Source organism: Triturus cristatus, chromosome 12, assembly GCF_964204655.1.
Source record: "Triturus cristatus chromosome 12, aTriCri1.1, whole genome shotgun sequence".
NCBI classification, from domain to species: Eukaryota; Metazoa; Chordata; class Amphibia; order Caudata; family Salamandridae; genus Triturus; species Triturus cristatus.
Genome location: NC_140595.1, coordinates 75,405,753 through 75,431,722, shown reverse-complemented (window position 1 = coordinate 75,431,722; position 25,970 = coordinate 75,405,753).

The following is a 25,970-nucleotide window of genomic DNA, read 5'->3' as shown; positions in this document are numbered from 1 at the left end:
GACTAAATGAATGGAGCCAGCTCACCCCTTAGGACACTGCCTCCATCATAAACTCAGTCCACTCACGGGCCCCAATTGACCCATGCCCTCACCACATCTTCAACCTAGGCAAAGCCAGAATCAGCCACATACTCACCACCTTGTTCAACACCTCAATTGCCAAGGTCAACTTCCCAGAGGACTGGAAACACGCAGAATTCAATGCCTTACTAAAGGAACCATTGGCAGACCTCAGCAAACTCAATAACTACCAAATGATCTCTCTGCTCCCGTTTCCAACCAAAGTATTAGAAAAAGCCATCAACCAACAACTTGCCTCACATCTGGGATGGGATCTCCTGCTCGACTTCTCCCAATCTGGATTTCGCAGCAACCACAGCACCGAGACAGGCCTCATTGCGTCTACTGATGATATCCGAGCCCTACTGGACCAAGGAGAGACTGCGGATCTGATCCTTCTAGACCACTCTGCAGCTTTTGATATGGTCTCCCACCATGTACTCATCACAAGGTTGTACAACATAGGCATCCAAGGAGCCTCACCAGAAGAACACAAAAAGTCCACCTTCCCCCTTCACTTCCGAACCCAAGGAAATCATCGGTAGAGTACCCCAAGGATTCTCGCTTTGACCCACCCTGTTCAACACTTAAATGAAATCTCTGGCCAGCATTACCAAAGCCCATGGATTCAACATCATATCCTATCCTACGCCAACGACACACAACTCATCCACTCCCTCTCCAAAGACGCCACCAACACCAACTTCCACAACTGCATGACAGACATCACCAACTGGATGAAAGACAACTGCCTGAAGCCCAACACAGACAAGACAAAGGTACTGATTTTTAGAAACGAAAGCTCCCCATGGGACATATCCTGGTGGCCCTCAGAACTCGGACCTACCCCTACCCTCACTGACCAAGGCATCATTCTGGGCAACAAGCTAGTCATGGTGATTCAGGTCAACTCTGTCTCCTCCTCCTGCTTCTTCTGCCTTCACATGCTTTGTAAGATATTCAAATGGTTACCCCAAAGCTCTAGACCCATCATCACCTAGACCCTCATCTCCAGCCGATTGGACTTCAGTAATGCTCTCTACACAGAGATCGCAGCTCACCTCCTCCAACAGCTGCAGACCATTCAGAACGTCGCTGTCATGCTAGTTCTGGATATCCCTAGACCAACCCATGTAACCCCCTAACTCAGGGAACTCCACTGGCTCCCTATACAGAAAAGATGCCAGTTCAAGCTACCGACCCATGCATACAAGGCTCTACACAACTGCAGACCCGCCTACTTAAACCACAGCCTGAACTTCCATCAGCCAAACAGATACCCCTGCTCCGAGTCCCTTTCTCGAACTTTCACCCCCCACATTCGATGTTGCAGATGTGGCGGTCACTCCTTCTCCTATCTAGCAGTGAAGACATGGAGAAAGCTACCCTTTTATCTACAGATCTCCCCATCTCAATCAGAATTCCGAAAGTCCCTGAAGACCTGGCTAGTGGGCTAATCAACTGGAGCCTGCTTTAGAGCTTGGCGGATGGGTTACTCCGTCACAACTGTGATGGATATCCCATCGGCCAACATATAAATCCCATTATATCCTATGTGTCACTGTTGTGATTGAGTAACATGTCTAAATCAGACTCTTGGAGACAATCATACCAAGGAGGCAGTGCTGACTTTCAGGGGGTGCAACCATTGCCATTGCATCGGGTGACTGCTCCAGAGGCGCTGCATTTGAAAATAACTTACGATGCTGGTCAGCTCATTGTCAGGCAGTCATAAAAATATCAAGATAAAGCTGGTGATTAATATACTTGCTGAAGTGATCTGATTTTTCTCCAGTCACAGTTTTTACTCATTATAAAGTAGCATAGAGGGTTAGTGTTCCTACTGCAAAAGCACAATGTAATATGCAGATCTGAGATTTGTGTTTGCTTTTGCCACAGCAATCTTCTTGATGATTCAAAATTACACTCCTTCCAATATAGCCCGGTTAGCTGGAACTAGCATCGAAGAGTTGCTTGAAAACAGCAAGACCTAAGTTTAGAACCTAATTTTTATAATTCTCAATCCCTTGTTATTCTAAGATTGCTTAAAAGGGCTCCTTTGTGTAGTAACTCATTCTTATTCTTATTAGTGCAGACAACCCCAGCCACCACATTACATTTTAACGCCTGTTTTTGCGTTTCTTCAGACAAAGCACTCTCAACATAAAATGCCTAACGGTGTGGACAATATGTAACTCCTGAACCTTGCAGTGCTCGATGTTTTATGTAACTGCTCCTATACAGTGATTTCACACTTGCATTATTCATTGTTTCTTTATGATATATGTGTGTTGTAAAGCACCCTGGAAGTAGAAGGCCAGGGAGCCAAGGGTCAAAGAATACAGGAGGGGGAGCCAGGATTGTTAGAGTAATGATTAGTGGGTACAGTACATACAGAGAGAGACGGCAAGTCAAGACAATAGAACCTGGGGTAGCAATTCACACATCAGAAGGCATGTTCACAAATGCATGACCTCTACAAGAGTGGATCAATACCAATGAGAGGACAAAGGAAAGATCAAGAAAGCAGGCGCTGATGACTAACACGTCCTCTGCACACTAGGCCAGAGTTCACAAACAAGTGCACAAGACATGAAACAGTTCAGCCCCCACCTCAAAAGACCACTGTATGACTACTCTGAACATGCACCCATTGGGATTTCTTTGAAGGATATCAATGATTTCGTTCACACCCAGGTTTGACACAACAAACAAATAAGCATGGGTTGGTAGAGGAACCAACCTCAACCGGTAACTAACCATGAGAGTTAGACCCTCACACATCACATCCAGAGGTATTAGAATGCAACGTTTCTGGGCAATCCACAGCTCCAGTGCTAGCTCAGGTGAAGAGATGGTTGAAGAGACTCTTATGAACATCCTCCAGTGAGAAACCCCACGGTTTTCTGACCAGAGCCAGCAAATAAAATACAATCCTTAACTCTCCTTTGCGGTGTTTGCAGGATACAAGAAGCCATATACTGTTCCCTTAAGCCCAGTATTGAAAAGCCTAGCTTCCTCATTGAACCTTGAGTCTTCATCAAATCCATAGTCCAACATCTGGCCACATACTCTTGCCATACTCTTAACATGCCCCATGTTCTGTTCTTCCACACAGATCCTCAAACTTTATTATGCACCTTCCTCAGTGTCTCTCCATTCTTAACCCAGTGTTCTCCCTACACACACACACACTTGCAGCAGACCATGTACATACTGACACTTCTTATGGTTTGTGATCACACCACGATTATCCACACACCACACATTCTGATGAAACCCATATACCCTCTTCATAATCACTGTTTCTTACAGCCACCAATGACTAACACATGCATCCTGACATCATCTCCTCACTCTGACCACTTGTGCCATATCCCTGTATGCTAGTTCCGGGATGTCCACATGTCACATGCACCATCAAAGCACAACTACAAACAGCAAGAACACAACTTTAGACAACCAAGCCTACCACCATGAATAAAACAGCCCAGAAATTCCTTTTCACCCCAGTTCCTTTCTTGCAACACATACTTAACCATGATGATGCACTTCTTCAATACCTCACAAACAAATGCTGTAAGGTTTTCTCTCATACTCCCCTGCTAATCAGAGAAACCCTTATATGTACACAATCACATTTAACAGACTCTAGAGTCTCATGACGTCAATGTGACACATCATATAAGCCACTCAAGCTCTGCTAGGGAATGTTTGGTGCACAAGACTGAATCGTGCACAGCCTGCTTACTACATACATACAACAGGCACCACATCCACTCACTACATACTACAACCCATTGTTCTTCCTCAATCCATTACCTCATGACCACTCACTTTACCACATCACATTAATTCTCTCCCTGGCTTGAACTCTCTGCCTACCTCACCTACCACCTCATAGACTTACCTTTCTCTTTCCTCAGCACTTGCTTTATATTATATTGTTCCCTGACGCTAGCTCTTCCCCTGCACAACATTAGCAATCAAAAATACATCATAGAGAATGCTACACTACACACCATCCACTTGATCACAATTGATCACAAACAGACCACTAATCACCACAATTAAAAGGCTACAAACACCAAACCACATATTTTATATATTACTTTTCTCCCCACCATAGAAATCAGAACATCGACCCTCCCTCAAAATAGATCATGGCTAACTCAACAATAATTAATACAACAACAAGTGATTCTATCTTAAAAGCCTACACCATTAGCTAATTTGTTAAATTCGAGGACTAGGAGGCTGGCCACCCATATATCTTCCGCCTGTACTGAGTGGCCCTGTGCTATGCCTCTTCTTTTTGTGTTTCTAGACCATCTGTATCTGGAGGCTAACCTTAAATAGGACATGCTTCTTAATGCTGCAAAGAGTGTGGCCCTTTGGTGGGTGAGATCCGCCAGAGAGTGTCCACCTGCAGGGGTGGTGAATGTTTTAATGGGACACACCGATCCTACAAATTGGTTGGGAGAACTACGGGTTCCATGCCTACAAGGGGCCCAGTTAACTAACATTTGTGGTAGGCAAATGACAAATCACTTCAGTTAACCAGAGAGTCACAGGAACCAAACTTCAGCTGTGATCTCCCACACACAGACAGCCCTCTCCAAACTTTGCATTCACACGTCTTAGGCTGAAAGTATTTAAGACCATCTCCCCCTTCCTCCTAGAACACCTTTCTGTGAATAATAGACATCCTCCAAACCACCCCCCAAAGGTGGGTTGGGACAGCAAGCCCCTTGTGGAGAACCCAACCATACAACTATATCTGTGCATAGCATCATGAGTGCAACTACCCGGTGAATGCTGCCCTTCACAAAGATACAATAACACAATGTAACAAAATATTGGGATGAATCTGTGTATGCAATTAAATAAAGAAGTCTTTATGAAACTGAATCAGAAGTGAGTTTTAAAATATTTATTTGATGCATTTTAAAATCCATGCAAAAGCTGGGTTGCGTGTATGTATGTTTGCGCGTGCGTGCCACAGTGCACGTGTGCAGGCGTCTTTCTTATATCCCTTGGAATAAAGTTTATTGGTGAACAGCTTTGTCCCCAGTGGTCTGCTTCTGGTTATCCCCATCAGGGTACCCCTTTCTCTAGTGTTATCCAGGAAGGACAGCTTAAATAGAGCTTCATTAGAACAGTAGCTCATTAGTGCAATTCTCCTCTACTTGGGAGGTATCACTCTGGGGAGAAGGGTTTAATGAGCTTGAGCACATCTCAAAGGTACAATGTATTTACTAATGTTAATTACAGTGGCAGACTGGAGCAGTAGAGCAATATCTACAGCAGACAGCAGGGCTTTGCAGGGCAACACTCAGAAAGAACCTGCCAGTGTTAGAAAATCAAGAAAGCCACTAGCTTATGGGCAGATCCTTGTGTGCACTACCATTCTGTTGGATAAATGAGTTAGTACTTGCACAAAGGCAAACAGAGTGATACCATTCATCATATAGATTATATTCCTCTCCATTACTATACTCAAACCAGAAAAGATTTAAAGCATGCACAGCAGCTAGTTTGACATACAATATTATTTGTAAACACAGACTCCTCCTACAAATATGCAGTGTAGAAATACTTCTCAAGATAGTGCCTACCTGAAAGCATCAATATCCATTAATTCTTTGGCTTAAGGTGTTCCACCAGAAGTTAGGACCAAGGGCCAGGTTACGAATACGGGACACTTTCCTTGTTTGCGCCACTGTGCACCTTTCAAAAGGTGCGCCCTGGGCAAGCAAGGAAAGGTTATTATATTAAAATGAATGTGCTGTCCCCAGAGCAGCGCATTCAAGTGAAATATGAAGCACCGGTTTAAAAGCTGCTCTATGTTACACTGTGCAGGCGACATTTTGCCTGCACTTTAAGGGTGATAAGAGAGCGCCTTGCAGGCATGTTCAGTGACTGACTGCACGCGCCTGCAGGTGCATGTTTGAGGGGTGCATGGGACCCCATTTCTCACCCCCAGATTGCTGCTCTTAGGAGGCACACTCAAAGTGTGCCACCTTTTTGTTGCCCACTCTCTAAAAAGGTATGTCTGCCTCTACACCCATGTCTGTAATGCGGCGCTGGTGCAGAGGCAAAGTACTTCCCTCATGCAACTCTAGGAATGCTCTCTCATGGTAGCTGTGGAGCAACATGTGCACCAGCACTATCTGTATTACAGAAGGGGACGCACAAGCGTCTGTAGCCCTTTCTGTAATACCATTGGCCCCAGCGCTCAAAGCAGGCGCACATGCCTGTTGCGCCCCGGGACACAATGTATAATACTGCCCAGATGTACTAACAGACAGGTCACAAATAGTGGGTGCAAACTGTGCTTCAAGGTTTTGCCCACTGTCTCTTATTTTAAAATATAAAATATGTACTAATAGGTCAGTTTATAAAAATGCCCATTTATGGCTTAACTGAACGTCCTGCATAAGGAATATTAGCTAGGTTGCCATGTGCGAGCCAACCAAGATTGGCTACGAACAAAGGGATAGAGACCTGTAATGGACAGCAGACCAATATCCCTGTTTTTTGTCGAGCATGCTGAATTTTGTAAAGAGACAGGTGCTGCTTTAAAATGAAATGTTTAACATTTGAGAAACCATCAGGGAGAAGGCATGGGGACAACCTCAAACTGCATCTGAGGCAATTTCCATAGGAGACTCACTGCAATGCAGACAGTTTTCCTGAGGAGATTGAGTTTGTCTTCTTTGAGGTGTTGGTAGCTTTTCAATGATTTGTGGTCACAAGCCATTGATACAACTCATGGCCAAGCGCACATATGAATGGCCCCCGCTTTCACGGATCTCTCTATTATGTATTTCACATTTTTACTAGCAATTTGTGCACTCCCTTTTGCTTTAATTGAATTCATTTACTCATAAATATATAAAGACCTGTTTTCCCTTCTGAATCAAAGATTTTACATGTTTATTATAAAGTCTGGAAATTTATTTAAACTGACCTCACAGTTATAGTGGACAAGGGGACTTCTCCAGCTTGAAAGAAGGTCTGAAATTTTGTGCTGAAGTCCCAAGGTCAAAGACTTGAATAATTGCTGTTGTCTCATCTGACTCCTGTGAGCACCCAATGGAAAACAAAGACACTGGAAGACTATGGGGCATATCAACAACAACCGGCGATAATTATCGCAAAGCGCACTTAACGCTAGGATAATTATCGCCGGCTAGCGTGGATTTTTATCGCTCAGATAGCGTGCTATTAGCAACGCTTATCTCAATAGCGATAAAAATCCTCACGCTAACTGGCTAACATGAGATTATCGCTGGAAACCCAGTGATAATCTCACGTTAGCTTGTTGATAGGGACTCACAAACTTAGCCATGATATCCTCCTTCCATAGGATATCATGGCTAAGTCAGTCCTGAAGCAGGTGTTAGGAAAGTAGCAATAACAGGTGTTATCGCTGCTTTTCCTGACGCTATGCTTCATAGCGTGGGGCTTGATGATAGGATAAATGTCGTATAGCGACATTTCTCCTGTCATGCCAGGTCAGGAACGCCCACTTTGCATCTCATTAGAGATGCAAAGCTGGGCGTTAGAAATCCCCACGCAAAAGCAAGGTTTCACGCGTTAGCGTGACCTTCCTAATATAGCGATAAAATTATCACCGCTTTTCGGCCGAAAACGGCCGCCAAAGCGGCGATAATTTTTTATCGCCTTGTTGTAAATATGCCCCATAGTGAGGCAAGCACTAGCAACTTTTAAAAACATCTTTGTATGTTTACAAGGTATGTGCTTACCATTCTAGGAAACTCAAGTCTTTGCGCTTTGATGCAGAGCCCGTTTAGCTTTCTCTATAATCCTGGAGTGGGTCTTACAACATAGATTGTATTGAATACAATCAAATAAGTTGTCATTTTTCACAAATCACTTTGATTTCAGTTATTGCCTTACAGTTCTGCTTATTTTGCTGCTAGCATGTATTCAGCACTAGGTTAGGGCATGAATTCATTAAAGCCTTTTAAAATATACAGTATGGATTTATTGTCCATTGATCCATGTGGCAAGAGGGCTCTAGAACCCACCTATAAATAATCCTGTAGGTTCACAGGACTCAGTGTTGGCTGAAACATGTCTTGTCCTGACAGGAGTTGGTGGAAGGGTGGGTTACAGTCGACCGGGTTTTCTTTCTCATAACTCTAATTTTGGCAAAAGGTACATCTTATAGCTGGACTATCAAAGCTAGGGACATATTTGTCTTACAAAGGTTCAGAAATGTATTACTTACTTATTGAGATTTAGAATGATTCACAAAACCCCTTTTGGGGATTTTGAAAGGTGTTTCTGAATCACAAAACAGGTTATGTACATTGTAAAAAAACATTTTGCTTTACAAACAATGTGATTTGATGTATTGTAGGGCCTACAACTGTAAAATAGTTGTTGACTCAAGAAACATTGATCTTGCTCTGTCACTTTAGCCAGTGAGCTAAAGTGGGAGATGAAACAGGACTGTGACTTTTCTGGTAGGAAACTAGATGTTGAGCAACTCCTATCTGGCGTAAACAAGGATAACAGGATACCTATTCCTTAAAGCAATGGAGGAAACAAAACTAAGCATGACTTAGACCAATTGGGGTTTCCACACAGGACAATATTGTTTTAGTATATATGAAAATGAAACAGAATCACCTGAGGTAGGAAATACCCTACCTATAATACTCACAAATTGCTCATCATCCTGGAAAGTCTAGAAATACAACTCTGAGAAGTTTTCTGCCTAGAGGATAGTTCCTCCTCATTGTTGGAGCTCAACTTGGGTGTGTCCAGCTGGAATTGCAGACCTGGTGATAGTAAGTACCAGAAGCTGCCTGTGAACCTAGAAAATTGGCTATATCAATTACATCCGAAAAATGGGATAGATATTCTTAGATCAATATCAGCTAAAGAAAGAGCAGACAGGTCGGCAATTCATCCTACTTCCATGTGCTGCAGCGTTCCTTCAGGAGGCTACAAAGCTCCCTCAAAATTCCCTGGACTTCACATCAATCCAGAAAATCATACAAGTCATAAGAGTTAGGAAGTTGTCCAGACCAAGAAAATGAAGTTTGCCACATGGTTTGGGTGAGGAATTGGGAGCATTAGTTGAGGATTGGTGAGTACCCACTTCAAGTAATAATCATAATCCTTGTCAAGATTAACCACTAAAGTCACTAAATAAACTTGAACTCAACCCTGGTAGCTATGGCACAGAGCAGACAGGCTTAACTAAGAGACAATGTGAACAGTATGTATTCAGTACTCAAACAGTTATAAAGTCAAATCACAAAACAAGCAAAATCACAAACCAATTTTTAAAAATACTGTAAATTTTAATACATATAAGGACACCGAATCAAATTGTAAATCAAATTATACATTTTTAAAGTTTAAATGTAAAAATAGCACCAAAAAGCAGTAAGCGCCAAACAAAATCAACTGATTGTACCTAGGTAAAAGTTAAGACTGACCGCGATGGAGCACAGTTTGGATACAGAAATCGGGCTTATCCCAGTCGGAGGTTTTACCTTCGGACTAGTTTGTGAAATGCATGTCAAAAGTCTTCAGCACGGAAAGTACGCAGGCTGAGAGGTCTCCATGTCATTGGAAAGCTGCTAGATGAGGTCTTTGAGAAGCCATTGAATTTAGGCTAGAATAGCAGAAATTTGAATTTGACACACGGGGAATGTCCCTCGCTGGCCGGATACTTTTCAAACCTTTGCCCAATGAATATTTCTATCCTCCAACTTAGTTACTTTTTTGGAACTCAGATTCTTTTTGCGGGACAAGGCTGCAGGCTGTAACCAAAGAGAGCTCCACAAGAACAAATAATTTTTCTGGAAGGTCCCACTAAATCGGATTTTCTGCTGTGTAACAGCTCTAAGAGGGATGAAGCTGAATCTTTTGTCCATTATAAACACCTCTTCATTGGATTGTCTTGGCACATTAATGCTGGTCCTCTTGGTATCTTTGGAGCCAAAACATTTCCAAGTCTCTGGTTTTAGGATTTGTTAGAAGGAATACACTTTAGCACCAACCAATGGTCCAGGACCTCAGGTACAGCCCTTGGGGGTCAAGACTCACTCCAGCAAAGGCCAGCGGCATTGTCCAGGGAAGGTTCAGTTGCAACTGGTTTGCAGGGAAATTGCAGTGAAAGTCTATTGTAGCTTGTTTTGTCTGTGTAGTTGGAGCAGGAGGTCAGCCTTAAGACCCTTGGAGTTCACTTCTTTGCCACGGGTCCACATTGGTGAGCGAGTGCAGGGTTCCTGTCTCTTTTCTGGTCACAGACAGCAGGTCCTCTTCTGTTCTTCCACCGGTCCAGAAACTGTTCTAAGAAGAGTACTTTGGGTGCCACAGATATGCCCTGCACTAGCCTGTGGGTGCAAACGACTCCATGCCCCTCCCTAACCAATGGAGTAGATGTTCCCAAGGATGTCTCTATTCCTATACAGCACTTCCTGTGTGTCTTACAGCAAAGAAACCCCTAGTGACCCTCTTTGCCTAAAACCAATATGACAGAAACGTTCTACCCCTGTGCAGAGCTCTTGTGCCCCCCCGCCTACCAGAAGTATCGCCAGGACATAAGCAACCCCTCCCATATGGTCAACCTAAACCATTTCTGGGGCCTCTCATCACCCACTTGATCTGGTGTCTGACTGGCTAGAGGGAAAGGACAAGCCCAGGAGTTAGCTACATCTGCCTGTGACATGGAAGGCCTCTTTCAAGGTAATTAAGTTCATGGGCACACCCCAGATTGTCAGCCAGCCAGAGGAAGAGAAAAGAACATCTCCCCACACCAAAGGCCTTTGTCTCAGCTCTGGCAGCAAGTTCACACTTCATCAGTGGAGCTGTTTGCTGCTGGTTGACAAGTTTTTTTCAGTAGCAACTTCACTCAGATTTTGTGAATACGCAAAAAATATTAAACTTTCTACAGAGTGTAAATTACTCAAAAGTGTAAGTTACCTTTGTGAATCAGGTCATAGGTGTACACTCTTGAATCCTTGACTTTACTGTCATAGTAATTTGCCAGTTTATTACAGAGGATATGGGATTGACGATTCTTGGGAGAGAAGCTGATAGAAACAATTGGGAGTGCCTTTTAAGATCTGCTAATACTAAAAGGGAGCACGTAAATAGTGCTCACACACTCCTAAGATCTTAAACTTCTCCATTAAAGTGGAATAGCATGTATTGTTGTGGTGAGTCAAAGCAGAGTTTTGAAGGTTTCTTTAGTGTTGACTTCAATCTCAGGTGCAATGGAGTCTGTTACCCCCATTGCCCAGCAATTGCACTCTGTGTCTGACTATATGTTGCCCATATTCAAGTTATTCAAAGGCATCTATTCCCAATCTAGTACTAATCCTTTTCAAGTGTCTTTATATCACTTGTTGCTTAATAAGGGTTTTGAGTTTATCGCATGCCCACAAATGAAGTACAATAAGAAAGAGGTCAATTAATGCCTCTGGGGTTAACCCAAAAGAGTGAAAAGAGCAATAGGGGCCCAAACTGAAGGTATGGCCAGCTCTATGTGGCATCAAAAGTGTGACCAGCTGTATAAGAGGAACTTCAATTAATTGGTGCAATCTGCAGCCATTGCAGTGAGTATTAATTTAGATGAGGTTTCATCATTCGTTTTTTCTCAGTTCATATTGATATCACCCAAAATCATCAGGTGTATAAGATCCATGGTGAACGCTGATAAAGGTTCGATAAATTCTGAGATAAATGATGCAGTTATTTCCAGAAGTCGGGGTAACAGCATTACCGTAATGGTGGATTAGGGGGAAGGGATATGGGAGTTACCATAATTCCGAGATCAATCTACTTTTAGATTTTTAGTGTTAGAAGGCATGAAACCTTTTCTACAGAGAATAGCAACTCAACCACCATGTCTCTCTCTTGCCTGCCATGTACCAAGATTGAATAGTTTGTGCGGTAAAATGTCAGCATTAGCGGAATCATCCCAGTCTTCGAGCCGAGTCTCGGTAATAAATTGGATAAATGTTGTAAATAGGGAAATTATCTTCAATTTCTGTGGAATGGTTTGGTCAGAATTGAATAAATCCCTATTAAATTTTATTAGGATAGAGATTTTAGATTTTAATCCGGGGGAAATGGGGCAGAAAGGGCAGTTTCTTTGAGTGAGGGTTGCTTGCTTTCACTTCCAGTATGTTTATTGAGTTAGGCATAGTCATGGTTTCATCACAAATTGTAGGTGATACTGCTTTAAGGAGATGATTTCTACTGTAGAGTAAGATGAGTGGATAGCAGTGGATTATGATGTTTTCATGTTTTGCGATAATGGGGAGCAAGACTTTCCCTGCTCCCAAGATGGCAGCCTTGAAGGAAAAATCGCCAGCAAACATTAACTAAGGAAATGTGGTGGTCACTGTGCCTGGGTCGCAGCTTCCTAGCACATGGTACAACCACAGGAGAAGCTAAAGTAAGAAATTTAAAGGCCCCTTAAGTAAGTAAAGTTACTGCCCTAAATGCATCTAATACTCGTGCCACATATGAGAGGAAGGTTAAAAAATTGATAGAACAGCAACGATTACAAAATAAATAATAAAAGAAAATACTCAGGTGCACAAAAAGTGGTGATAAAATCAGTAGCAATTCGTAAATGATACATATTTTCTAAAAATACTACAAAGCACTAATTAGTCACATCCTGGAAGAATCCAACCAGGAACTTCGATTTTGGGGACACCATTGCCTGAAAGAAGTGAAGCACTTTCAGGTTGAAGGGGTATTACCTCTCCATATTCTAAAGCAAATTTGTAATTTATAAATAAAGATTATTTAGTTATAGTAATGAATTACAACCAAAATGAAATTGTACCACTTTACAGAACTATATTTTCTTAGTGTGGGAAAATTAGTTCCAGACTCCATCTTAAATCCTAAACACTTAATATGGCCCTTAATGTTGTTGTCTTAGGGTTACATTGTTACGTCATAAGCACAACATATGTTCTTGCCATTTCTGCCCAAGGATTAAATTATCTCACAGCTTGAGGTCATTGTTATATCCTCTCGATGGTTGTATGAAATGAACCACGAAGATAGGTGCAGAATGATGTCAATAATAGGTTGCAACCAATTCAGAAGGACTCCAGAAGTGCAACTGACTGCGAGTAAAACACTTTCACCACGAATTACATCATCCTGTCATTGTAACATTGCCAGTCTTGTACCAATCCCACACCAAGAATATAACACGGATCTCCAGGGGCAGATGGTCAAAGGGACTTCACTTTACTTTCCTTGATTACTAATCGAGTTTCTGGGCACATTAGCTACTGAGATGTTCATTTTTGGTATTTATTTTAGCAATTTTACCCACCTATTGACGTTGATTATTGGGATAAATAGGGAAACAATCCAAGTACCTGGAAATTATCATAGGATAATGTCACCCCATGCAAAGACAGAGACGATATGAGTAACCTTTCCCCAATGCCATATGACCACTAACCCTGGGCGTAGGATTACGCTATGCTCGCGTAGTTTGTGCATCTACACGCTACGCGAATTGCACGTAGCACAGTGCAAAAATGCGTTGCGTAGCGGGCATTTTTTGCTTGCTCGTGGCCCTCAACGTCAAGTTGCCGACCGCGAGCGAGCAATATAACATCCTGGCGAGACTTTTTCCTCGTTCGCGATCAGCAACATCAAGTTGCCGATCGTGAGCGTGGAAAATAAACCTCCCGGCGAGATTCTCAACGCGGGGAGGTCAGGTTTCTGATTACGAGTGGTCGCATATGCTCACGACCGCTTACAATGAAAAACTACCGAGCGGCAGAAAACGACCGCTTGCACTGTGCAAGATGCCGTTTACAATGATTGCACAGTGCGTAGCTTGCGTAGTGCGAAGTGAACTTCGCGTAGCTACGCATAGCGCTACTACGCGAACTACACCCACGGTTACTTACCACCTCATTCTGATGTTTTCATGCTTAAAGCGGGGGATACCCTTTATCAGAGTTGATGCACCCGACTGCTCCAGATTTTCTCTCTTACCTACCAGTTTTTCAAGTGCTAATTTCAACTGGGTGTTCCTGCCAATTCTGCACTGGGAAAATTTGCAGCTGTGTGGCAATTTTGCAAAACTTGTAATAACTTTTCAGGCTCAAACCCCCTTATGTTATTACTCTGCAACTTTGGATGGCCATCAGAACTATGGTGAGTCATGTGTGCAAATAAATTAATTAATATATAGCACCAATGTGGCTTAGAATTTACACATAGAAATCCCAGCACTGACCATTTATGGGGCATGATTTTATTTCTCTAATGTTAAAGATGAGATATCAATCCAATCACATCTGTATAAAGAGATGCCATGTTTCTCTGGGTATTCAGCAGCACTTCATTATAATGTCTTAATGACCACCGCTGAGATAATGAACCTGGGGCTGGCACCTGCCACGACTCCTGGGGTGAGATCTCAGTGGGAAGAGCATCCTTTAAAATACTTGGACTAATTGAGAACTGCTGAAGCCGAAGAATTGATGAGGCGCTGTGAAGACCAGGCCTTCAATGAGATTCTAAGATCTGGAATCAGCCTCATCTCATTGAAGTGAAAAGCAAAAGAAGGTGAGGAACCTCCAACTGGAATCCGCGCCCTCTCGTGGTGAGGGATGCAGCATGGGTATGTGAGGGGTGTGTGGGAAGTTCAAGCGACACAGCCAATGGGATCCAAGAAGCCCGGAGGAGTCAAAACAAGGCTCACAATCCTGAGAAGAGATTGGGATATAGAATGAGAGTTAGGAGATGACCAGGGTTAAATTTGATTTAAAAAAATAACAAAAAAGAGCATGTGTGTCTACATTCATCTTAGAAACTTGCTGCCATCACTGCCGCGGAACGTCAGGATTGCGAATCCCAAGGGGCTTAGTCTTAATTCCACCTACTCTCTCTTTCTCCCACCACCATCTGTTTCCTGTCTCTTTAGCTCTGCTTGAGGGTTCTTTCTCTTTCTTGTTTTCTCCATGTGTCACTGTTTTCTATATTCTATGTTTCTCTTTCTCCTTTATTCATTTTTCAACTTTCTCTCTTCTGAGAGGAAAAACAAGCCTTGGATCCGAAAATGAGTGTTGGTGCCCCCCGCTGCAACCACCAGCACAAGTTAAGCACTGCAGAGGACAACTGAAGCAAATTTGGTTTATTTGGAAATTTCGGAATGTTGTTTTTATTAAGCATAACTGATAAATCGATAATCTGCTAACGTTGATCACATGGTAATTACCACTAGGATGACCCGTTTGCACCATTATCCACAGGTGGTGAGCGTAACCTCTTATGGTGGAGAGATAATGATATCATAGGATGTATCTCAAATCCAGTAGGTACCCATTTCGGGGATCACAGTCTTAAGGTGGTAAAAGAAATCCAGATCCAGGTATGGAGCCCCGGTACATTAGCAGGGTTACGCCGAGTCTAGCGGTGTGTGCCATACACGCCACTGATAAGCACACGTGCAGCAGAGTGCAGGAATGCTGACCACTCTACACATATTTGAGGTCACTAAGCCCGTTATACATGTTACATAATACATGTGTGCTGCGTGCTCAATGGTGTGTACCCTAGGTACATATATCTGATAGATCACACATAAGTGAGGGATGTTCTCTAAACATGGTTGGTGATGCACATTACACAATGATACAGTGGTCTTATGGGGTGTGCTCCATACAGTTTTGTAGGGCATACTTGAAGCTGAGTCCATGGGGGACCCTCTCTACATTTTCTGACCATTTGTTATGGAGCGAAGCCTTATTCCTGAAAGCTAATATATTGGGCATGGTTTTAATGTATAGTGAAAGCGCATTCCAGGCCTTGGAAGCTCCCAGCCAAAAGCCCCTGCCGCCCCAGGACAAGCGATGAAATCTGGACAATGTCACCAACTTGGCATATATGATGGTTTGTGCGCTTGTATAGTGCAAACCTTGCACAGAAGCAGCCCAGTGGTATACAGTGTAGAGGGAAGTGGTTAGAATGGCTCAAGAGATTGTGGAGAAAGTTGAAGGTTGATGTGGAATAACTTGTCAGAGTGGGTGAAGAAGAGGAGTTATGCAGAAGGGAGGGCTGTGAAGCAAGCATCAAGTGGAGAGGGTCCAGCATTGGGTGAGGAGATGTAGACCAGGGGAAGTGGAAGTTTGACTCAAGGTGGGTGGCAACGTTTCAACAGTTTTCATCTACCAAGAGGTTACACTGCAATGGGGTGCTCCTTGAAGAAGAAGGTGTTGTATTCTTTCCTGAAGCCGAGAAGGCGTGGAGTCTATGGAATCCCACCTGGACGGATATCCACCCCCTTGGAACATTGTTGGAGAAGGCCTGTTCTCTGTCTCCCCTTCAATGCCAACATTCAGCCCTCCTCCTACTTATCACCGCTCTCCTTTGTCCACAACATCACCTTGTAAAAAAGCCAAAAACCTCCAGATCCCACCTCTACGGTGTCAAGAGAAGGAGATAAGGACAGGAGAGGAGAAAGAGCATTCGTAGGAGGAAAACAAGGACTCAGAATAATGAAGATTGCCAGTAAGTAATCTGTGAGTACATGAATATAAGAATAGTGAAAAAGATTGTATTAACATTATCAAATGACTTTAACTAAGGAATAATACCACCATTCAGAAGCTGAACATTACAAAACTGTGGCAATAAAATACACCTGGAGTACAGAACCAGGGTAAATTGGGAAATCTACCAAGCTACTGGTTTGACCATCCGATTGGCCAAAATAATACAAATGAAGAAATTGGAAAAATGAAAAAAATTACATTCTTGGGACATGTGTCACTAACCACGGTAGGAAATGGGCTGGGCTAAAAACACAACCAAAATATTACAAGATGTAATAATGAAGAGTTAACAATACTTCCAGTACCGATATTTAAATGTGTCTTCTTTCACCATTGAAATATTGCCAAACACACGGCAAGATAGCTATCTCTGTCCTTCTTGTACCTCACACTGTACAACAGGTCAGGTCTAGGAATCGCATTAAACTAATCCCATAATAGTTGTGAAGGTCAGATATGATTCTGATCACACACGCGCCAACAATGCCTCGTCGCATTAGCTCTCATGCTGAAAAATGACCCCCCTCTCCATCCAGTTCGCGCATGCGCGCAATGCATGAGCCAATACATAAATAAATTGCTCAAACAAGTCTTGTTTACGGTGGGAAAAAACATGGCTCTGGTTTTATTCAGCATGCATGACCACAGGGCCCAGTCATAAATCAACCATTTTCATAAATATCATAAATCATGAAGGCATTATAAATCATAGTGACTGGGTCATAGGTCATCTACAAGTGACAGATCATAAATTATGCATGGTTGATAGGTCATAAATCAGGGTTGTCACATCTCAATTCAGTCCTCTCATCTGCTTGTCCTTTGAGGCACCTTTTGTGGTTAAGGCACTCATACATGCTGATTTGGGGGTCTTTAGGTTTCCTGCTGGTTTAGCTCTGCTTGTGATGGATGGGTAGCCTCATCTTGTCGCTTAAGCCTGACTCGCTACCATGTCTGTGCATTTAGCGCCCCGCCATCCGTCCGGGGGTCTGGACCGCGAGTGCTGTGCTCCGTTTACTCCCCTTGTTGGCCCCCACTCACCCTGCAGTAAGGCACCCTCAGGTGAGTGGGCTTTGTTCGGCCACCCGAGCCACCTTTTTTATCATTGGATGATTTGTATTGATTTTCAGGAAAAAGAAAAAAATACAATGTCATTTCACCGCATCACATTGACAACATTATGAATGACGAATCGCATATCTAAAGCTTGAGAAAAAGCAGATACAGTGTTGATGGGGAGTCAAGTGAGCATGATAGAGATGTTATTGATACAATATTTACATACATAGGGGCATATCAACAACAACCGGCGATAATTCTCGCTGAGCCCACTTAGCGCTCGGATAATTATCGCCAGCTAGCGCCGATTTTTATCGCTGAGATAGCGTGCTATTAGCAACGCTTATCTCAATAGCGATAAAAATCCTGGTGCTAAGTGGCTAACGTCAGATTATCGCTGGAAACCCAGCGATAATCTCACGTTAGCTTGTTGATAGGGACAGACAAACTTAGCCATGATATCCTCCTTCCATAGGATATCATGGCTAAGTCAGAAAAATACCAGACGTAAAAAAGCAGCGTTAACCGCGGTTAGCGCTGCCTTTTTTGTCTCTAACAGGGTTAGCGATATTCTTGATAATAGGAGAAATGTCGCTTAGCGACATTTCTCCTAATATTTTACTCTGGAACGCCCCCTTTGCATCTCATTAGAGATGCAAGGGGAAGCGTAGAGTAAAAGGGTGCTAACATGCGAATTTGCATGTTAGCACCCTGTTGTTGATAGGGTGCTAGTTTTATCTCTGCTTTTTGGGCTTTTAAAGGCAAAAAAGCAGAGATAAAGCCCTTGTTGATATGCCCCTTTATCTCTAAAATCTTGTCTCCAACTTTATTAACCATAAAATAAAAGTCCGTCCCTCGTGTTCCATAGATTTGCTCCATATTTACTGTACGTGCTCCACTAAACTACCCATGTTTATGTGGATATACAAACAGGTGTGTATATGATATCGCTGTGTGCACTTAGGGGCGGCGGCGGCCTCCCATATTGTTATACAATACATATTATTACTTTTATGCCGGTCTCAATTATGTAGTTATGAGCGAAGTGTGCGTGTCACCTGGCCTGCCATATGCTCCAGTCATGGCTATGAGAGCGCCACCTGACGTGGTGCTGATGCAGGTGTATCCGGGTGGGTGGAGTTGAGTTTGGCCTCTATGGCAGTTAAGTGGTCTTGCCATTGCGTGGAAGTAGTGTGTGGTGGGTGCCTCGCTGCGTTAAATGCCTGGTTCACCCGTTCAGATACCAGCACCTTACGGGGATCTGAAAGCCATACATGTTTGCTCAGGCCCCTGGTGACTTCCACGGCGTTGCCAGGCGTCGCTTGGCCAGTCCCAATGCCAGGTCCAGCAGTTAAGACCCTCCCGACGAGCGCTGCGTCTTGTGACACCAGGCACAAAATGCAGAGCCTGGGGTGTCACCAGAGCTCCCGACGCCCCCGTCTGAATCTCGGCAAGCCCAGGGCACCCCAAATCCTTAAAATAGCACTGCTTTGAGCTATTTTGACATTTTAACACAGACTGAGGCAAAAGAGATTGCAAAAATGAAATGATACATTAGTTTCTTGAATCTGACGCTAATCCTGCCTCACACAAATTTGTTAAGCAAGTAATTAACCCACTGAGCAATTTAACTGGCACTGGAAACAGTATCAGAAGGGCTCATTGTGTCATCCCCGTTCGATTGGGTAATGAGCGTGACTCACGCCACTATTTCATTTACTCAGCTACAGAAGGCTTAATTTCTGCCGGTGAGCTACCCAAACGCCTACGCATAGGTGTGTGATCAGGCATTTCCTGAATATGATTAAGTAAATATCAAGTCTTAAATGGATAGGTAGAGAGATCCAGAGTAAGGAAGCCAGATAGTGACTTTTTCAGAAAAAGGTGGTCGTGTACAAGCTTTTTTGCTCACACTCTACTTGTGTTCACCCACAGGCAGGCGGCAGAAGTATAACCGTGCATACAAAAGTCGAAGTTAGAGGAGTAAACCTATGGAGTACTAAAGAACACATGTAGGTACCTTAGCAAATCCGTGGGAGCGCTGCAGTCTGACCCTGTGACCTTGTGCAACAGCATAGCACCATTTTGTGCTAAGTTACACAATCTTACCCTTCCTAAACCTGTAGAATCAAAGTGACATGCTTAGTACACGGATCGAAAAGTCATTTAGCAAAAAAGACATATTGGTGACACACTTGATCCTGTAATGGAAGGTTTTGCACTGGTATTGAATATAAGAGAAGTACCAGCAACACACCGTGTGAACATAACTCACCGTGTGAACACTGACGTGTTTCAGTGCTTGACGTCCGTTTTAATTGTTCCACAGGTGCTGAATGAAGCGTAAAGAAAGAAGTACATTTGACTGCACATTAACTCCATGATGTTAAGGCCAGCTTAGTAAGTGATTGATACAATAAATATTTGAAAAATAAAAAATATAGCTGTAAGGAAATCACCAACAGGGTACCTTAAGCATGCTCAGTGCACTTGTAGTGCTTGGAGAGGCGAGATAGGTGGGTGGGAGGCCGCTATATTCACTTTAGTGTCTGGTCATGTCGGTGTTGTTTCACAGAAGCAGGCATAAGATGCTCGCCCCAGATTTTCCTGAGTTTTCTTTGTGTGTGTTACTTTTTTAACCCAGCCTATCTTCTGCTCTGATTTGCAAACCAACAAAAATGGCGATTTGTGTTGGATGGTAACTCAAAGTACTGCAACGCAGCGCAATTCGCAGCTTTATATTAATTTATGTAAAGGGGCGTTTCACGGATGACGCCTGGGTGTCCCCGTGCAGCCACCCATGTTTTTGATGCAAATCCCTATCTACAAAGAATGGCAAACAGGGATATGATAGTGTGCATGCAACGTGGAGGTCTTGAGGCGGAAGCCGGGACCTGGTATGAACGTTTGATTTAATGTTACTTAGCTGAAAATTACTTTTAACCTGTGAAACTTGATCGTTTTAAAAATAATATTTAGAAGTGTCTCTGTTGTGATATTTACGCCTCTGTTGGGCCTCACCTTATTCCTTTGTTCCCGCCCCACCGCAGCCGTTCAGGCGCTGCTGGGGACCTTAGCGGCAATCACCTTCAGGTGAGGAGCAGGCGAGCGGCACAGTGCTCGGCCCCTCCCACCTCTACGGCTACTAATGAACAACCCCCCCAGGAAGCGCAGCGGACGAGCGCAGCGGGCACGTCGACGGCGTGCCGAAGACGCGCCTAAGACAAGCCCGTCTGCGCCCGTCCGGGACCAGGGGCAGACCATGCTGCCCGTACCACCGTTTATCCGAGGTCCGTCCTCTTGAGCTACAGAAACAAGGGACAGGGCTTGCTACCTAGGGACACTCTCAACCGACTCTGCTCTAACGGCATCCTGTCTAAAGGCTGCCACTTAACCACTCCTGCGCTACAACACACTCAGAGAGACCTTCCCATGCCACCGCTCACCATCTTTTACCTAAATACCCGCTCCCTGGTAAAACACCAGTTGGACATCTTCCTCCTGCTAGACACAGAGAAACCAGATATCCTCCTGCTTACGGAGACATGGTTGACTCCCAACTCTGCCCCCGACATAATTGCGGCACTCCCTCCCAATTATTACATCATCCACGCTGATCGTACCAACGGGAAAGGGGGAGGAGTCGCAGCTATTATCCATTCCGACTTGACTGTCACCTCTCTTACTGGCCTATCGCTGGAGGGGACAGATAACCTTGTGCTGAAGATTACCACCCCTGACTCGACAATTGCGTGTGTCCTACTGTACAGACCCCCGACCCTGATGCCATCATTTTCTATGAATCTGGCCGACCAACTTGCAAACCTAGCACTCGAACGCCCCAAAATCTTTCTGATAGGAGACCTAAACTACTGGTATAAAGATCCCCTGGAAGGCCCTCACTCAGCCGAACTGTCGGACCTCCTATCTAACCTAAACCTTAACCAACTAGTTCCCTCCGCCACTCACTGCAAGGGCCACATCCTTGACCAGTTGTGGTCTAACACCACCTGCACAACTGCTCCATCCATATTACCATGCATCTGGTCTGACCATGCACTCCTTCAATTTAATCTTTGCATCACCCCTGCGACTTTCACCGCACCAGCCGGAGGCGGGTTAGCCAGGAATCGGAATTCATTCAATAAAACAGCTTTTCTAGAGTCACTAGCCAATACCGTCCCTCCTCCCCAACATGAGATTAATTCCTCAGTCTCCTCGCTTACCAACTGGCTAAACATGGCCAGGGATTCTCATGCCCCTCTTAAGAAAATCAAATTGGCAAGACGTGCCGACGCCAACCGGTGGTTCTCCACTGATTTAAAAGCCAGGAAACTGGCCTTACAGCAATTAGAACGTCAGTGGCGCCGAAATTACGACCCTGACTTAAAAAGGACCTTCACTAAAGCTAGGAAAGAATACATGACTGCCATTTTGGCGGCGAAAGCGTCCTACTTTTCCTCTAAAATTCTGGAGTCTACAAATAAATCCAAGGACATTTTTTCTATCCTCAATGACCTTACTAATCTAGATACGGTTCGACCCAAGATCATCCCCACTCAGTCCCTATGCGACTCACTTAATGTCTATTTTATTGACAAAATACTGGACATCAAAGCCAGCATTCCTCGACCGGTGTCCCCCCTTACATCTGGTATGATAATCAAGCCGAATCATTACACCCTGAGTAGTTTCCCACCCATCACCCAGGACCAATTTCGGGAATTACTGTCAAGAGTAAAATCCGGTGCACCTTCAGATAGTTGCCCGCCCCATATCTTAAAAGAGTGCTTCCTGACTCACCCAGCCCCTGCCCTCACACTCCTGAACAACTCCCTGACTCTTGGACTAGTCCCCGCAGCTTTTAAAGAAGCTATAGTTATTCCGCTTCTAAAAAAACCAGGGGCAGATCCTGCTTGTAAAGCCAATTTTCGACCTATCTCGCAGCTGCCTTACTTGGCAAAAGTCCTGGAGGCACACGTGGCCAAATGCCTATCTAACTTCCTTGAGGAATCCTCCTGCTTCGATACCCATCAGGCAGGCTTTCGGCCTGCACATTCGACTGAAGCAGTAGTCACGACAGTCCTGGACACCCTGCGTGACTGTGCCGACAGACACTCTCCACAAGCCCTGGTGCTCCTGGATCTCTCGGCCGCTTTCGACACGGTCGACCACAACATCTTGGTCGACCGTGTCGAACAAGCCGGCATCCGGGACCTAGCAGCCGGCTGGCTGAGATCCTTCCTGACAGACCGTAACCAAACTCTACGCCTTGGTGACTTAATGGGCGTCAAACAGGCTATCACTTGTGGAGTACCACAGGGCTCCTCCCTGTCTCCCCACCTATTTAATCTGTATATACTTCCCCTGATTCAGACCTTAAGAGACAACCAGGTGAGAGTCTTCAACTATGCAGACGATTTACAACTGCTCTTTACCATCGACAACACCGAAGACTCCATACGGCACTTCCAGTCTACCATGAGCTTCATTAAAACCTGGATGGACCAGAACCAGCTCAAATTAAACCCGGGTAAAACCGAGCTAGTCCTGACCGGCGAAAGCGGCAAGTACTGGGGCCCGCACTACTGGCCCTCTGAATTGGGCCAAGCTCCAACGCCCTCCTTGTCAGCTAAAACACTTGAAGTCACGGTGGACTGTGACTTATCTCTTAAATCACAAGTAGGTCAGGTGGTCTCCAAGTGCTTCTTCCAACTGAAAAAAATCCGGAAGGTACGTCGCCTGCTCACACCCGAGGCTATCACCCAGGTTGTGATCTCTACGGTACTATCCCATCTGGACTATGCAAATGCCATCTACCTAGGTCTTCCCAACTACCTGGTTAAGCGACTCCAGATGGTACAGAACCATGCCGCAAGGCTAATCCTGAACCAACCAAGGCGTCAGGCAGCCACCCCCCTCTTAAGGAAACTACACTGGCTTCCAGTAGCCCAGCGCTGCGCCTTCAAGACTGGCTGCATAAACATCAAGTCCCTATACTGCAAAAGTCCATCATTCATCAACAACCAGATTTCTAAATACACCCCTTCCCGCAACCTACGCTCACTCCACCCGAGCCTCCTGCAGACGCCTTCCTTCAAACTAAAGCGCGCAGGAGGTCGGAGGTTTGCCACCCTCGCTTCCTGCTTGTGGAATTCTCTCCCTGTGGAGACCCGGAATTGTCAAGACCTCCTATCCTTCCGGAAAGCCTTGAAGACCTGGCACTTCAGACAAGCATTCTCATAAACACTCTCCCCTCTATGTTCATGTTACTGCTGATCTTAGCGCCAAGCAACCAATCGGTGATAGTGCGCTTAAGAAATATTTTAATAACATAATAACATAACATATGTGCCAAAATTCTGCGCCTCTCTGAGACCAGCGTAAAATGGAGAAATGTTTTCATTTCTCCTTGTTTTTTCCCTCTTTGAATACGTGGTGCATTCTACTGCACACATACAGAGAGGAAAATGCCTTAAAGCATAGTTTTTATGCTGTAAACTATTCTTCCTGCACAAAAAACTATGTGGGTGCCTTCATTGGCGGAGGGAGACACGTGTGCTGGTGCAGAGAGGGAACAGAACTGCACTACTTATGTTTAGATATGGTACAATCTGCCCTTCACTCAAAGTAGCGCAGCAGCTTTACTTGCTGCGCTGCATTACGTGAACTCCTTGGGCCTTCATTTTTAGAAAGGAGAATGCTGTGCAGGGGCACAGCTAGAACAGAATTTTGGGGGAAAGTGACTGACACACCAAGCAATGGAGATGGAGGCGGGGCTAATACTTTAAGCAGTTGAGACTGGACTTAATCTCAGAGCCAATACAACAAAAAAGTGACAAACTGTGCATTTTAAACATATTGGACGAGCCCAGTACTATTAGAACATATATAACTTTGTGGATTTGACAACGTTTATAGGCTACTTATGCAGAACTGTATAGGAGGGGTTGAGAGAAAAGCAGTTTGAACAGATTTCAGTACAAAGCACAATAGATACGTTTTTGTAAAGTTATTCCAAAATGTTGGCCCTTTTTGCCAATACCCAGAAAATTTCTTCCTGGCAGGATAACACGCTCATTAAGTCTTTATTATTGCGTGTCCAGAAAGGCGCGCTTGCCCCATTGTTGGCCAAAGGTTTGTTTACCTGCCTCTCATCAGGATGTTGCAACATATACTTGTTAGAGGCTGCACTCATGAACAGGTCTCAAAAACCTGAGCTTAGTGGGTTAACACACCTGTTTCTTTTTTTTTGTTTTTTTGCAAACACGACCCGAAGGTATCGGAGCGCTTTACACTAGCACCTTATTTACATTACACATTCAGGCACGGGGTGTATGACTGGCAAGTAACGGGCTTGATTCCTGATTCTTCATTCATTCATCCTGAAATAGACTGAATACCACTAATTTGGCAATATTATAACATGTTATTTGCCCTGCCATGAATCTCTACTATCATAAACATAACATAGTTGTTGTTAGCACCCCACATTGAGCAGTTCTCATATGTAATGCATGACTGAGCTTCACCCATGCAGTAAACCTCCAAGATGGTGCTTTGTCCTATGACTAAGTCACAAACAGAATCAAAACCACCAAAATATATTAGTGTTAAAACTTGAATTAGCAATATGCTTGATAAAATGTGTAATTTGTTACTAATTTCTTCAGACCGCCTTCTGGGAGAATGACTACATTCTTTGTAAAGGTGATTCTTAAATATCTGTAGTAATTACAGGACAAGTCGCCTAAATGTTGGGGGGGCGGGGGGAATGGGGAGGGGGTTGGGGGAGTGTGATTAGATTAGTAGTGAAAACTGTTGTTCCCCGGTGGGGAAGTGTACACCGGCTGTGACATACCTCTATAATACTGTAAGACCGCCTAACGGGACTAACTTGGGGTGCAGCGATGCCCGGCCTCCGGGATGTGGGATAAGCTGTCGTGCTGCTGTGAGGTGATCTGATACAGTAGCCGGCCTCCGGGTTGTAGGCGCACTATGATGTATGTCATCTCGGGCAATTTGCTGATAAATAAAATAATAAAAAAAAAAAAAAAATTACAGGACAAGTGTGATGTACACATCGAATCATTGGATCGTGTTGCGCACAAAGAAGTATGTTTTCCTTGTGTAATGCTATTGTATTGGTAACCTATTATGCTCAGAGTTATACTGCATTTGACAGCTCCTGGTTTATTTTGACAGCAGAGTTAGGGTTTACAAGTATTTTGCTGCCAAACTACACTAGTTAGA